This window comes from Juglans regia, chromosome 15 (genome assembly GCF_001411555.2).
Source record: "Juglans regia cultivar Chandler chromosome 15, Walnut 2.0, whole genome shotgun sequence".
Lineage (NCBI taxonomy): Eukaryota > Viridiplantae > Streptophyta > Magnoliopsida > Fagales > Juglandaceae > Juglans > Juglans regia.
The window spans coordinates 8,721,015-8,735,728 of NC_049915.1; the positions used below are offsets into that span (position 1 = coordinate 8,721,015).

Consider the following 14,714-nt stretch of genomic DNA (forward strand, 5'->3'; position numbering starts at 1 on the left):
TTTTTTCTCTCTTAAAAACCTAAATTCTATCCCTAGTTCTCACAGCTCAGTCAAGTCATCGTCCTTCAACTTCCAATCACTATCGTCATGCACCTTCAACCTTAGCACACTGCCTATTAAATCCAAAATCAATTTAGATAAATCCCTCTCTCAAATTTTCTCTCTCCCTCCTTTAAGAATATATCTCTCTTCCTCTCTCTCCCCCACTTGGCTTTGAAATGAGGGGGATGGCCTTCAAATTCAGCTTCAAGTTCTAAGTTTTTCACAATCTTTGCATTAGAGGCAATTTCAGATTAAAATCCAAGTCTTAAGGATTAGCAATATTAAGTGTTGTTGGACTTCACCTCTATAATTATAATCAGTTTTTTCCAATTTATAAAAAAGAATTAATTAGAAAGGTTTTTTGGCATACAATTTAGCAAAATTGAAGGTCTACATCGTGAGCTATATATAAGAAGGCATCAAGTATTGATGGTGTCTAATTTTATGAAGAAGTACAAGGTCTAGCACATTGTATTAATAAAGTCTAAGCTTGGGCAATGAAATTAAAAATTCGTATATAAAGTAATTTTACAATCTGACATACCACATCAAGTCATATAAATTTGTAGGTTTACTTTTACGGCTAAAACATTTCTCAATTCAAATTTAAACTCAAGCCAAACAAAACCTCCCATACATAAAGCTGCAATATATATATATATATATATTTATATATTAGCTAGTTCAAATACATACATGAATAAGTAGTCTGAATCATGGGAAGATAGATGCAAGGAACTCCTCGTCCTCCATGAAAATCTGCATGTTCTTGGACTTCATTACAAACCCTACTGCTTCCTCATTATATTCAAGAACGAAACACCACTTTATCAGCTCAAAGAGTGCACCAATATGATCACTATTTTCCCATAACAAACCCTCGGATATTGCTTCAGAGAAATATGTAGCATACTCAATCATATTCTTATATCCACTGGATCTGTCCAACTTTTGTGCAAACAACTTTGAGGCCTCTCTATCCCAACGTATCATCCGGCTTGCTTTCAATTCCAAATTTTCCCCTGAAGAAAGTGATAAGGTATAGTTTACAATGATGGGTTCAACTGTCTCAAGGAAAGTCATATTCAGAAGCCCTTTGATAGCTTCATGTCGCCTCTCTACTTCCATCTTCAACACAGGATCTGCTAAAAAACCGAGGATGAGCCTAATCAACCCTTTCTTAATCAAAATATCCTTTGTATTCACCTGATTGAGTTGATCAACATCCACCATCGATGCTTCTTCCTTCTTTACCGATTCAGATATAGTCCGGACTCCGATTTTCCTGTACATTTCAAGCAACTTTGTCCGAGGTAATGAAGGCGAGCTTCGCTCAGGGTACCAGACAAATATGGGTCGAGGAGAAACCTGTTTCACAAGATCCTTCAGCTGAAGATCATCGGCAATGAAAACATCATGCTTGTTGGACAGCAAAATTCCATCTGAATCTGAAGCAACCGGTAATTTCTCCAACCTATCAGTGAGAGTTCTCTCAGTCTTTCCACTCCAGTGCTTAGAAACATAGACCCAGAACTTGAAACAGTCTTCATGTGGCAGTTGGGGTCTTGAACTTTCCCAAACCTTCCAAAGCTGGCAGTAATCATCAACAGAGGGATTGTTTTTAACATTGAAAGCCCTTGAGAAAAAAAAAGAGTAGCTTCTGATCATAGTATTTTTCCAAAACTTGCAGCCGAAAACTAAAGAGATCATCCTTGTCATGCAAAACACACTCTCCGGGGCTGACCCACCTTCCATTCTCAGTTCCATATGGGATCCAAATCCTTTTGGCTGCTTCAGTGTCTGGCTCCCAATTAAATTCACTCAAGTATTTATAAATTCGAACTATAGTGAAATATTCATTATGGAAATCAAGGTGCCTGGCAATCAAGGGGCATCCTTTCTTTACATCCACGGTAACACAAATAGCATTAAGCTCTTTTTTGTATGATCTAATGTTAGAACCATAAAAACCTTCATCAAGAAAAGGTCCATCTGTATGCTTCAAATGAGAGCCCCACGTAGAATCGAACAAGCAGCACTGATCTGGAGGCCAATAACCATCATTTGTCTTCAACCATTTTTGAGAGATTTTTTTGCTGGAAGTGTCTGGAAATTTGTAACTCCCTACATGATCATGCAATAAAATGCGGATGCATTCCAGCATGGCAACCACATTTGCAGGAGTTATGATGGAAGGGTCCTGGGGGAAAAAAAGACCATCAGCAATAAACTTTACACCATCTTTGAATTCAGTGACAACCCCTATACTTTTCAGCTCATTCTTGTATTCGTGAATGTCATTGCCATAATAATTGTCACTATCGTCTATGAAAGGGAGCAGAGTAATTGGTGCAATTGATTGCCAATCTGGACCATAGAGAATGCAATTGCTTGGAGATCTAAGATCACCAAGCCTAGTTCGCAGCCACTTCACTTCACGGACGTATTTCCTAAGATCTGGAGGAAACTTATATGGAGTATCCTTTAGCAGTCTATAACATGAAAAAAAGGACAAAACATTTTCTTTTGTCATGGAAGTCGCTTGCTGCTTGAAACTCTGGGCAAGTACTTTGGCTGCCTCCTCAAAATCCACCTTTACGCCTTGTTGCTGCAACTCATTTCTGTACGAGAAGATGCTGCCTCCATAGAAATCATGATCAATGGGTGGGAAACTGTTGAAAACGTGTAGAATGCAAGCCCACCGAGATTCAAACAAGAAGCATTCTCCTGGAGACTTGTAACCAATATTTGTCTTGAAGCATTTCACACCACTCAATGTCCTGATGAGTTTGTTGGATTCTCCTGAACAACGCATACATTCCAGTATGAATATAACAGCCTCTGCTGTCAGAGAAAACAAGGATGAAGGTGATTTTAAGTTGTCTACAACAAGCTTGTAACTTCCACTAAAGCCAATTAACACACCAAGGGACCTGAGTTCCTCTTTAAAAGAAAGGATTTCATCCCCAAAGTAACCTGTATCGATGAAAGGGAGGTTACTGATTTGAGATGCAACTTTCCATTCACTATCAAACAAAACAGATCCAACTGGAGACATGTCACCTCTGGTTGTCCTCAACCATCTTCTTTCTATGATAGTACTGATGAATTTTTCTGGTGCAAGATAATTGGCCCTCAAAAACCTGATGAAATTCAAAATAGAGAACACCTGGCTCTTAGTTAAAGTGGAGGAATTAGCAAGAGATATGAGATGCTTCCCAATAAATTCACATACTTCTCCATACTCAAACATGACGCCCATTGTCTTTAGCTCCTCCTTATATTTATTTATTTGATCACCATAGAAACTTTGATCAATCAATGGAATATCAGCAAGCACTAATCCGTTCTGCAAAATGTTTCCTAGTGAAGAAGGAAGCATGAATGACCGAGATGGCGGCCTGTAACCCGAGCAGCCATTGGTAGTAATCTTCAGCCAGCTACCTTCCTTTATGCTCGCCAAGAATTTATTTGGAATTTGAGTTCTACATTTCAGGTTTTGAATCCAATCCAAAAGCAAGAATGCATTTTGTTTGGTGAGAGGTGCAGAAACAGCAGGAATTGCAACATTGGGAGGAGCTATATGAGGGATATCAGAAGCAGCAACATGAGTTTTAAGGAACTCCAAGAGCTGTTCTCCAGAACAAGATTTACCTGCAAAAGAACCTGGGCACAAGTATTCTTCTCCTAACTCAACATAACTTTCACCTCTCCATGGATTTGAACCAATCAAACCCGCCCATTTGCTTCGGTTGGCAGGGACTAGAACCCCTTTCCTCTGCCTGATTAGATTCCCATAGTTATTTACGAGGGGCATAATACCACATAAATCATCTACTTGAACTTTTGACAGATAACTCTTTGAGAAAGAGTGATATAAGAAGTGAACAAAGGCAATGGCGTGCTTACGGTCATTATTGATACAGTCATTAAGGTGAATTGCATAGTGATATACATCCACAGCACCAACCTTGACATGTTCTTGAAGCCATTGTTGTAAAGTCATATTCTTCGGAAAGAATAGAATAGCTGCTTGTGTGCTTTGTGGCATAAAAAAACGACTCCCAACACAATGGAATTTCCAGTTCCAATTAATTAGCCATGAAGAATGATTATAATAGCTGGATGTGGACACCACCTTATAAGAGTTTCTGCATTCATCTATGCTGCACAAAGATACATCCCTATCAACACCCAAATATTTTATGAGTGGTATATTTTTCATCTTGGTGCTGTCAAATTTTGACTTCCAATTCTCGGCAACAAATAGTAAAATCTCCAAATACACGTCCTCAGCGACTCCTGCAACAAGGTTAGAACTTTGGATGCACTTGGCATACCATTCATTGTTGACTGGTTCTACTCCTAAGAAACTCAATATTTGATCATACTCCCCTTTATCAAATGAAGAACACAGTATATACTTTCCATGGGATGAGAGATTAAACAAGTTCACCCCTTGCTTCCCTGCCTTTTCCAAAATGTTCCAAAAATCAGGCATAAGCCTACCGACTTCGCATGGTTTATGAAAGAACTTCTGTTGCGTGTGTGACTCACTCGGGACAATATTTTCTTTAACAAGCTTTTCCTCAATTGAATTCCTCACTTTGTTCAACTGTTCATAAGAAGAGTTGTTGACAGGAATGAACTTGAATATGGGAGCCAAACTTGATTGTGGAGCATTCTGATCAGAAGTTCAAACTAGGGAGACAAAAGCATCAATAAAAGCGGAGGAAACACAGTCAAGAATCCCTTGGTTCCACTTACTGTCCAAGAGAATTGTTTCCCTCGATGATGCAAGAAGAAAATCTGCCTGAATTATAAAGGGAAAGTTAGTAACCATTTCTGTGGGAAGAAATGCATAGATCCCAGGTGAACTAGTCCCTCTGTTGAGACGCTCTCCAAAGGGAAAAGCCAACGTGATCACTAACTCTTCTACTTCCATTTTTCTTTCCACTCTGTTTTCATATCTTACAGGAAACTTTTGCTTCCACATATAGTAGCTACATTCAGCATCAGAACAATTATTCTTTCTCTTAGCAGAGAGATGGAGTGTGGAGGACTCAGCATCAATGTTCTTCCTCATCACAAAGTTAGTCTCGCTAGTAATAGCAATTGCACTAACGGTATTGAGCTTAGGATTCTTATTATGTTCCCTGACTGAGAGCCGCTTCAACTTTGTCAGGAATAAAAGAACTTCAGGATGAACGCTTGAGAGTTGATGCTTCACAGGTTTGACCTTATCAAGCTTCAAAGGTAAGACAATTGTTGTTGTAGGAAGAGATTTTTTGGAACCATATATTTCTTGTATATCAGAAAGTCTTGGGTTATGCTCCACCCATTCTGGAACTATGTACCCAAGGTTGCAATGTGGGCAAGGCTCTTCGTTGAATCGTATCTGATACCCATTGCTGAATATGTAGGGCTGAGCAGTAATGAGAAATACACTTTTGAATCCAATTCCTGCATTTTTAACCATATGGTAATTTAATTAGAGAGAAAAGAACATGCATATCCTTCCCATTCTCATAGATCAACCAAAAAAGAAAAGACATGATGCATTACAGTATATGAAGAATATAACTCATAATTAATTCATAGTAATCGAGCTTTATATCTTATATATGATGGCACATATCAAGTAATTTCTTGAGCATTGAGAGAGAGAGAGAGGGAGAGAGAGAGAGAGAGAGAGAGAGAGAGAGAGAGAGAGAGAACTGTTAAGGAATAAGCTTGTAATTTCTAGAAGTTACACTTTGAACACTTTTCAAAGGAATTAATAAGCTAATCTCAAGCAACTATTGTAATCATCTTTCATGTGACAGCTTTCAAGGAGATGTTACTACTTACTTCCCAAACATATTAACTTTCATGTAAGCATTTATGATCAGTTAAAAAACAATTTGTAAAAGTTTATGCTTTTGTGTGAAATTTAGTACTTATTTTTGCTAACTTTGTTAGGACCAAATTAATTAGTTGCTTAAAATTTATTTATGCAAATATAATTTCCATTACATTTATTTCTAATTTCCTTACGTTCATAAGATTGTAACTCCATGATCATCGGTGATCTTTACACAGCATGCTCGTTCTAGCATACATTTTTCAAAAACGTAGTACGTGAGAGTACTGCATTCATGCAATAATATCTTGGCTTGCATATGGAGACTGGTTTGTAAGCAGAAAATCGAGGAACAATGAGTTCGTTCGACATGCTCTCGACAGTGGACTCGAGCGAAGCTCCACCCGTGAGATCACTCGAGATGCACTCGAGCGAGACACAAACCCTAGTGTTCGCTCAAACCACGCTTGACATTCTGCTTGAGCCAATGTTCATTGGCTGTTTGCTCGAGGCGTGCTCGACACGCCACTTAAAACAAGAACATAAGTTTTGCCAGATTAGGGTTTCCAGTGCCGTTTACTATAAATATGTTATATTTGACTTGTTTTGTACGGCTTTCAGCATTTTTTTTAAAGAGAACCACGAATATTGTGTGTCATGTGCTTCATCATACTTACTTTTACTTTAGTTTACCATTGTTGGTGTATGTGTGTTTTACACAACAACTGGTATCAAGAGCCAATGTCAGATCTAAAGGAGAACGATGGTTGGAGATAAAATAAAAGCACCCAGGATCGAGAAGTTCGTTGACACTAATTTTGGGTACTGGAAGATGCAGATCAAGGACTATCTCTATAGGAAGAGGCTCCATCTTCCGTTGTTGGGAAAGAATCCGGAGAGCATGGATGATAATGAGTGGACCATGTTAGATTGACAGGTTTTGGGGATTGTTCGGCTAACCTTATCCAGAATAGTGGCACACAATGTTAGTAAGGAGAGAACCACGATGGATTTCATGGCGACTTTCTTTGGTATGTATGAAAAGCTGTCGGTGAATAACAAAGTGCATTTGATGAAAAAATTGTTCAATCTGAAGATGTTAGAAGGTATGTCTCTAGCCTAACACTTGAATGAATTCAATACAATCACAAATCAATTGTCTTTTGTAGAGATTGAGTTTGATGATGAGATTAGAGCATTGATTCTTCTAGCATCGCTGCCAAATAGTTGGGAGGTCATGAGGATGGCTATGAGTAGTTCAACCGGCAAAATGAAACTGAACTACGATGACGTACCTGACATGGTCTTTGCTGAAGAGGTACGTAGAAGAGACTCAGGTGAGTTCTTGGGTTCAGGATCGGCCCTAAATGTTGACAATCGGGGCAAAGGACATGAGGGCATGACAAGTCAAGCTCTAAGAGCATGGGGAAGAGCAAGACGAGATCTGGGCAATAGATCACGTGCTAGAGTTGTGGCAAGTTAGCCACATTAAGAAAAACTACAGGAATAAAGAAAGTGTTGAGAATGATGCAGTGAATGTAGTGACAGAAGAAATTCATGATGTCTTACGTCTTACAATGCACAGTCCGACTGATGATTGGGTGTTGAATTCAGGGGTTTCATTCCATAGCACCTCACATCGAGAAATCATGCAGAATTATGTTGCTGGTGATTTTGGGAAGATGTATGCGGCTGATGGAGAGGCACTAGATGTAGTGGGAGTGAGTGATGTGCACACACACTTCCAAACAAGGGCATGTTGACTTTACAGCAAGTCAAACACGTTCTAGATCTAAAGAAAAACCTGATTTCTATGGAACAACTTAATGATAGCGGTAATGCAGTAGTGTTCTCTGGAGGAGTTTGGAAGATCACTAAGGGTGCACTGGTTTTGGTGCATGGTAAGAGATCTAACTCATTGTATTTAAAACCAGGGTCCAATAATGTGCAAGGAAATACAAGAGTGCAAAAAGGCAGGTTTGATCGCGCGAAACATATGAGGAAGTCAAAGGAAGTCAGCTTTGTCGTTCCTCATGTAAGCCTGGGCAAGTTGGTTGAGGTTGTCAAGATTGGTTTGAGACTGGATACTCCTAGTGCAGTGGGAGTTGTGAGTCACCCAGTGGATGTGCTGACTAAGGGCGATGTATGTGGAAAACTAAATCGGGCTTGACTTCAGTGCGTCTTCTAGCTTGAAGACAGGAGTTGTGAGCTACAAAGATGATAGAGTTTGATTGAAAACATTGGTTGGCATGTGGAGACCCAATCTCCCAGTGGGAGATTGTTGGGTTGCATGTGGAGACTGGTCTATGAGCAGAAAATCGAGAAATAGTGAGTTCACTTGACATGTGCTTGACAGTGGGCTCAAACGAAGCTCAACCCGTGAGTTCGCTCGATGTGCACTCGACCGTGGGCTCGAGTGAGACACAAACCCTAGTGTTTGTTATAGCCACGCTCGACATCCCGCTCGAGCCAATATTTATTGGTTGTTCGCTCGAGGCGTGCTCGACACGCTGCTCGAGCAAAGAACGTGAGTTTTGCCAGATTAGAGTTTTTAGCGTCGTTTACTATAAATATGTTATATTTTTTGTACGACTTTCAGTGTAGTTTTTAGAGAGAATAATTATCAAGTGAGTGCATATTGAAAGCAAAAAGTATTAGAGAGTGTGAGTTGAGATTGAGTAATTGTAATATCTTATGGTTAATAAGATTTCTGTAACTCTGTAGACGTAGGCAATTTGCCGAATCATGTATATTGTATGTCGTGTGCTTCATCATGCTTGCTTTTACTTTAGTTTACCATTGTTAGTGTGTGTGTTTTGCACAACAATAATATCGATCAATCATATAAAGTAGAGTATTAAATATTGGAGTGTGAAAATTAAAGTAGACGTAAGTCTCGTTTGTTTTCATAGATGAGATGAAATGAAAAGAGTTGAGATTAAAGTTGAAAATTGAATAAAATATTATTATGATATATTTTTCTAATATTATTTTTTTGTTTTGAGATTTAAAAAAAATTGAATTATTTATTTTATTTTATATGAAAATTTAAAAAAATTCTAATGATTAAATTAAATGAGATGATAAGAGTTGTGAAAATAAACGAGACCGTAGTAGGTGCGTAGGTACCTTTCTCTCCAATATAACCGCGTTTCCTGTTGCCTTTCTTGGTGGATCGACCAACACTGCAAATGGAGTCTATGTTTTTAGAAGAGAAACCTTTCTCGTTGTTGAAAATAAGTAATGTTGCTGGAGCTCCCCTGCCCGTAATGTCCTCCGAGGTTATCAGGAGCTCAAGCGATGGATCCACCCCCTCCATGTATTCGTTATCTTCCGCATTCTGACACACACACACAATGATTTAAAATAATAATAATAATAATAATAATAATAATATTAGATACAAGTCTTAAATAAATTTGGTACATATTTTTTGTAAAAAAGTAAATTACACTAATAAAGAATAGTTTTTTATATACTTTTAAAATTACATGAAATTTGTATATTTAAAACTTATAAAAATTATTTGTTAATTATATAACATGATTTGAATCTCTCAAAATGAAATCTCAAAATCTGATCATTTTTATTGGAAGTCAACAAAGGTGACTTTCTAAGTCAAGTACTAACATATAGATCATGATCAAGAACCGATACACGCACGTAAGAAGATGAGTAGTGAGTAACCTGAATGAGTTCCATGAGAAAGTGGACATCCTTAGCGTAAAGTTCAGCAGACAGGTTTTTGACGGCCTGATGAAGATCATCCGTCAATGGGTTCGGTTCTCCTCCGATTGAAAACTTTTTTCTACGTATCTCTTCTATGTGTTCTCTCGCCATCTTTTCCATTCCTTTCCAAAACACAAGCACGACACAATTGCCACCAGATCTAATTAGATTATAGCCAGAGAGTAGTGCTGAAAGTAGTCGGAGATAGTGTCAAGCAGGAACCTTAACGAAGATGGTTTAACTTCCCAAACAAGATAAACGATGGTGTGGCAGATGCTACCGACAGAATCAAAAAGAAAAAGTGAAAAAGAGAGGAGAGAAAGCACAAACACAAGTCTTGGAATCGTACGAAAAATTATTTATTATATGGACATTTGAGGCTAGCTGACCACCAAGTTGGTTTGGAATCTTTGGATATTAAGTTTGAATATTTTTATATAAAAATTAAAAGTTAAATAAAATATTTTTTTAAATATTATTATTATTTTAAAATTTTAAAAATTAAATTTTTTATTATATTTTATATGAAAATTTAAGAAAATTATAATGATAAAACGAGATGAGATAAAATTTTTTCTGTATTCAAACAGAGTGGCACTGTTTGGGTAGTGGATTATTTATTATTTTATCATTTTTTTTTACCTATTTTTTACTACTGTTTAATATTTTTCATTATTCACAAAATTTCTGAGATTATCTCACTATCCAAACTAACTTTAAGAGTATCTCAAATCATCTAATTTATTATTATATATAAAAACGGAATCATATAATTTCGACGTGACATTCTACCCATAAAAGTAGGTATTCTATCCATTAAATTTCAAGTGTTATATTTATAAATCAGTAAACTTATTAAAAGTAATGTTTCATTATGAACTATTGTAACTTTTAACTTTCATTTCATTTCTTACATATAAATATATAAACCGATTCAAGACTTTACCTAAAAGTACTAATTTAATATTTATATTGTTTTATATTTTAAGCGGAGTCATATGATTCCGATGTGACATTCTAACTATAAAGTAGGTAGTTTACCCATTAAACTTAAATAGTTATGTATAATAATATTTTTAAAAGTAATGTTTCATTATGAAGGGTTGTAACTTTTAAATTTCATTTTTTTTCTTACATATAAAGATATAAACTGATTCAAATTTTCATCCAAAAATACTATTTCAACCTTTATATTATTTCATCAAATAAACCGCTTTATAAACCGTTTCAAATTTTTCTATTATAAATCTCTCCCTTCCTAAATCTCTCTCATATACAATATATGCAACAATATGCGCATTGCGCGGGTTATAGACTCTTATAAATAATATTAAAATAATAATAAATTATATATAAATAATAATAAATTAATATAAAATGAGTTGTATTTTAAACGATTGAGAGATAGAGAGAGAAAGCGCAAAAAACTTTTTTATTATCTATTGACAATTAGAGAGCAAAAAAGTGTTGTGACTGCTTTTGAACGAACTTTGGAACGCTATTCGACCACTCGGTACAAACTACAGAAGTCCTTGATTCCTTTCGTCGTCGCGCCTTAAATTTCCACTTTCCAACGAATAGAAATCCATCGGTGGATCAAGACCTAAGGACGACCAATTCGCTCAATCGTTTGAAAAAACTCTAACACTCTAAAAACAAAATAATATATATAACTTTGAAAAAATTGAATCAAATTATTAGCTAGGACTTATAAAAAGAGTTAACAAACAAAAATTCAAAATTTATAGCAGACAAGAAAGACAAATAATATTAAAAAATATATTCTAATAATATTTTATTCAATTTTTTAACTTTAATCTCAACTCATCTCTGAAAACAAATGAGACAATTCTCAGACAAAAAATAATAAAGAAGTGAAATAATAGTGAGTAATTATACACTAACAATCTTTTAAAAGTTCTGTAAGATATAATTATTTTTGCGTACTATTTGCGCACTCCACTAACTTGATTAGTCAAAATAATTATTTTATATAAAAAAAAGTAACACAGGGAATCATATTAGTATAATGCGCAAATAATACGTAATAGTAACTGCACATAGAATTTTCTATAATATGAAAACTTGCAACCCATTCCACCCACCTCACATATGCATGTTACAGCTTGCACCATCGTGTCCCCGTCGTCGAATGTTCTGAAAGCCTTAATTAAGACAAGATATATAATACATCATATATCTCATTTTTAGGACTAAAGCAGCAGTATCAAGTAATACAAGCACAAGGCCAAAAAACCATTATTCTCGCACAAAGCCATCTTTGTTGACAGATCTTAAAACTATAGATATTTGCTCCCTCATTGACTTATCACAAGCTTCATCAGCAATTATACAAAATGATCATGTATCACCAATTTCTTCACGAATTGCCTTCTTCATTTTAATTGAAAAAATTATTCTTATATCTTTGCTGGTGTGTAAGGCAATATTTGGAGCTTTAGCTGTCATTTCAGCAACATTTTTATTATATGAAATCAACAAATCTACTATTTCTGTAATACTCGGGCTCTAAGCCCAGTTTCTTTTGAAGCCAGCCCGATTGAACGAAGCCCGGCCCACGACTTGCCAGCATTTGAAGGGAGGCTTGAACGGCTTCGTTTGGTGAGTTCATTTCCCATTTCTGCTGCACTGTTTTTCTTCTCCACGAAACCTCCCCACTGCACTGCATTTCCGCATTTTGCTCAACCCGTAAGCACCAAACCCATAACCCTTGCAGTTGTTTTTACCTCTTATCATGCTCAAGAAACAAACCCTCACCGTTCTGTAGATATTTTCAATCGGTTCCTCTCAACTCCTCTATCCCTTCACCGTGCGTTCAACCCTGGGTGTTGGAGCTTCATCTATCGACTCCACTGCATTATTTTTGAACTACCGTTGGTAATTCCTTCTCTCAATCCGGCATCTCTCTTTCATTTTTTATCTTTTATTTTTTTTTCTTCTTCCTTTTCTTCTGGTTTCACTCGCACAGACCCTCTCATCTATTTGGGTTGCTTTGTTTTGTTTTCACACACAAACCCACTTTGTTTTTCTTGCCGTGCACGCACACTCAGACTTTTCATCCTTCCTTGCGCAGACCATCGTCTATTTTCCACTAGAGATTGCTGTGAATTTTTTTGGGGCGTAGACTTCAGTGGGTTGTTTTGGTTCGAGGTGGTTTGAAGCTTTCGTGACTCTGTTAGGTAAGTCCCTCCCGAAGCCTTTGGTAGTGTTTGAATATTGTGGTTAGGTTGTGAAATGTAGTAGTGTTACTGATTTGAGTGTGGCATGGATAAGATTTTGCACTAGTGCAGTAACTTTTGGCAATTTATTACCTTTGAAAATTTATATTGTGTTGGTGTTTTATCTGTTGAATTGTGGTTGATTATGATGGAAGTCTTGAAGTTGAGGAGTATAATTGTTTGGATGGCTTTGTGAGACAGTTTTGGGCTATTAATTGAGACTGTTTAGTGTAAATTTATGGGTATTTTTTTTGTTTATAAGTGGCGCAGGTACCCAAGTCTTGAATTGTTGAATGACTAAAATATATGATGATTGCGCTTAATTTTTTATTTGAAGGTTGGAGGTGAAGTATGGTTTGTGTTATGTTTTAATCTTTGGAGTTGCTATTGTTGGTTTTGGAAATAATTATGATTGGTTTGGTGTTAATAAAAGGTGGCTGTTTTGGGGTTTAAATGCAAATGGTTTGAGGAGGGTACTGGTCGGGTTTAATGTTATGATAGTTATTGAGTTAAGAAGGGACTGTTATGGTTTATTACTCAATAAATAGTAGCTTACTGTATTGGTTTATTAAATGTTAGGTATATGTTTTGTTTAGGTGGTGTCACTACTAGAGTTCCGACTCAACGTGTTGATAATACTTGGAAGTCAGGTAAGCGGGGTTCATATACTAGTTTTGCATAAAAGAAACGAAATGGGGTTGGCTTTGAAAATAAGCATGTTTGTTTTCGAAATGAAATCTGAAAACGACCTCAGATGTTTATTCTACATATGCATAAATTCTATATAAGAGAAAGTATTTTCTATTATGACTAGTGTAGACATGAGCTAATTTTGTGTTTTTTTTTAACTATGTAAAAGAGCGAATATGAAAATCTAAAAGTTTTTGTTATGAATAAATGAAAATATTTTGATTCTGTTTATTTTGAACATATGAAATGATCTGAAGCTATTCCTTACTTTGTTTTGATATGATGTGTTATCTGAAAACCTTGGCATGAAGTTCTGATTCTGTATATGAATGTGATCTGTTTCCGATGATGTTCCGCTTTGTTTCTGTTAAGGCCCAACCACGGGTATAATGCTGGTTTATAACCCTACCACGGGAGTTAAACATGTTATTTGTCCCGATGAGATGCTAAAAGATCATATGATTATAATGTTTCAGTTTGGAAATGCCAATGGATTTTTCTTGTTTGGGAAATAAGTTTGTCTCTTTGGAAATTTCGCTATAGTGTTTTTGTACCAAGTTTGTTTATGCATTTCAAGAGTAAATATGTTGTTTTTGCATTCTGACAGTAAATATTTTATTTGCATACTAAACGTTATAAATGCTCATGTTTACATGCTAGTATATACTCTTTACTTGCTGAGTTGTTGATAACTCACCCCTTAATCTTCATAATATTTCAGCTGACATTGATGGTTTAGCTGGGGATCAGTATTTGAGACTGTGGACAAGATTATTCGTGAATAGATTTTGGGTATATCGCGGTATTAGTATTGTTGTTGGATGTTATGTATTATTAAGTTGATTTCTATGGATTTAGACGATTTATGGGGACTTATGTCTATTTTATTTTATTTTTAGTTTGTTATTTGGATCTGAAGAAGATTTGATATTTTTATTTGGGTTGTTGGATTGAGGATTTGGTATGTGAGTATGTATTGTTTATTAATTTGTAGTATTTACATTTGATTTGAAGTTTTTAAAATATATATTCTTGGATTTGGAAATACATTAGGATTGTTGGAGTTGATTATCAGGTTATATGAGTTAACTCTCTGAACCGTCGGGGTTGGGGCGTTACAATTGGTATCAGAACCAAGTTTGAATTCTGCATATTGTAGACCTTGGAGGTTT

The 14,714-nt window shown here is 36.0% G+C and overlaps 1 pseudogene; it reads right to left on the reverse strand.

Moving 5' to 3' along the window:
• Positions 1–613: 613 nt before the first annotated feature.
• On the reverse strand, positions 614–9,884 carry LOC108986729 (annotated as a pseudogene).
• Positions 9,885–14,714: the final 4,830 nt, after the last annotated feature.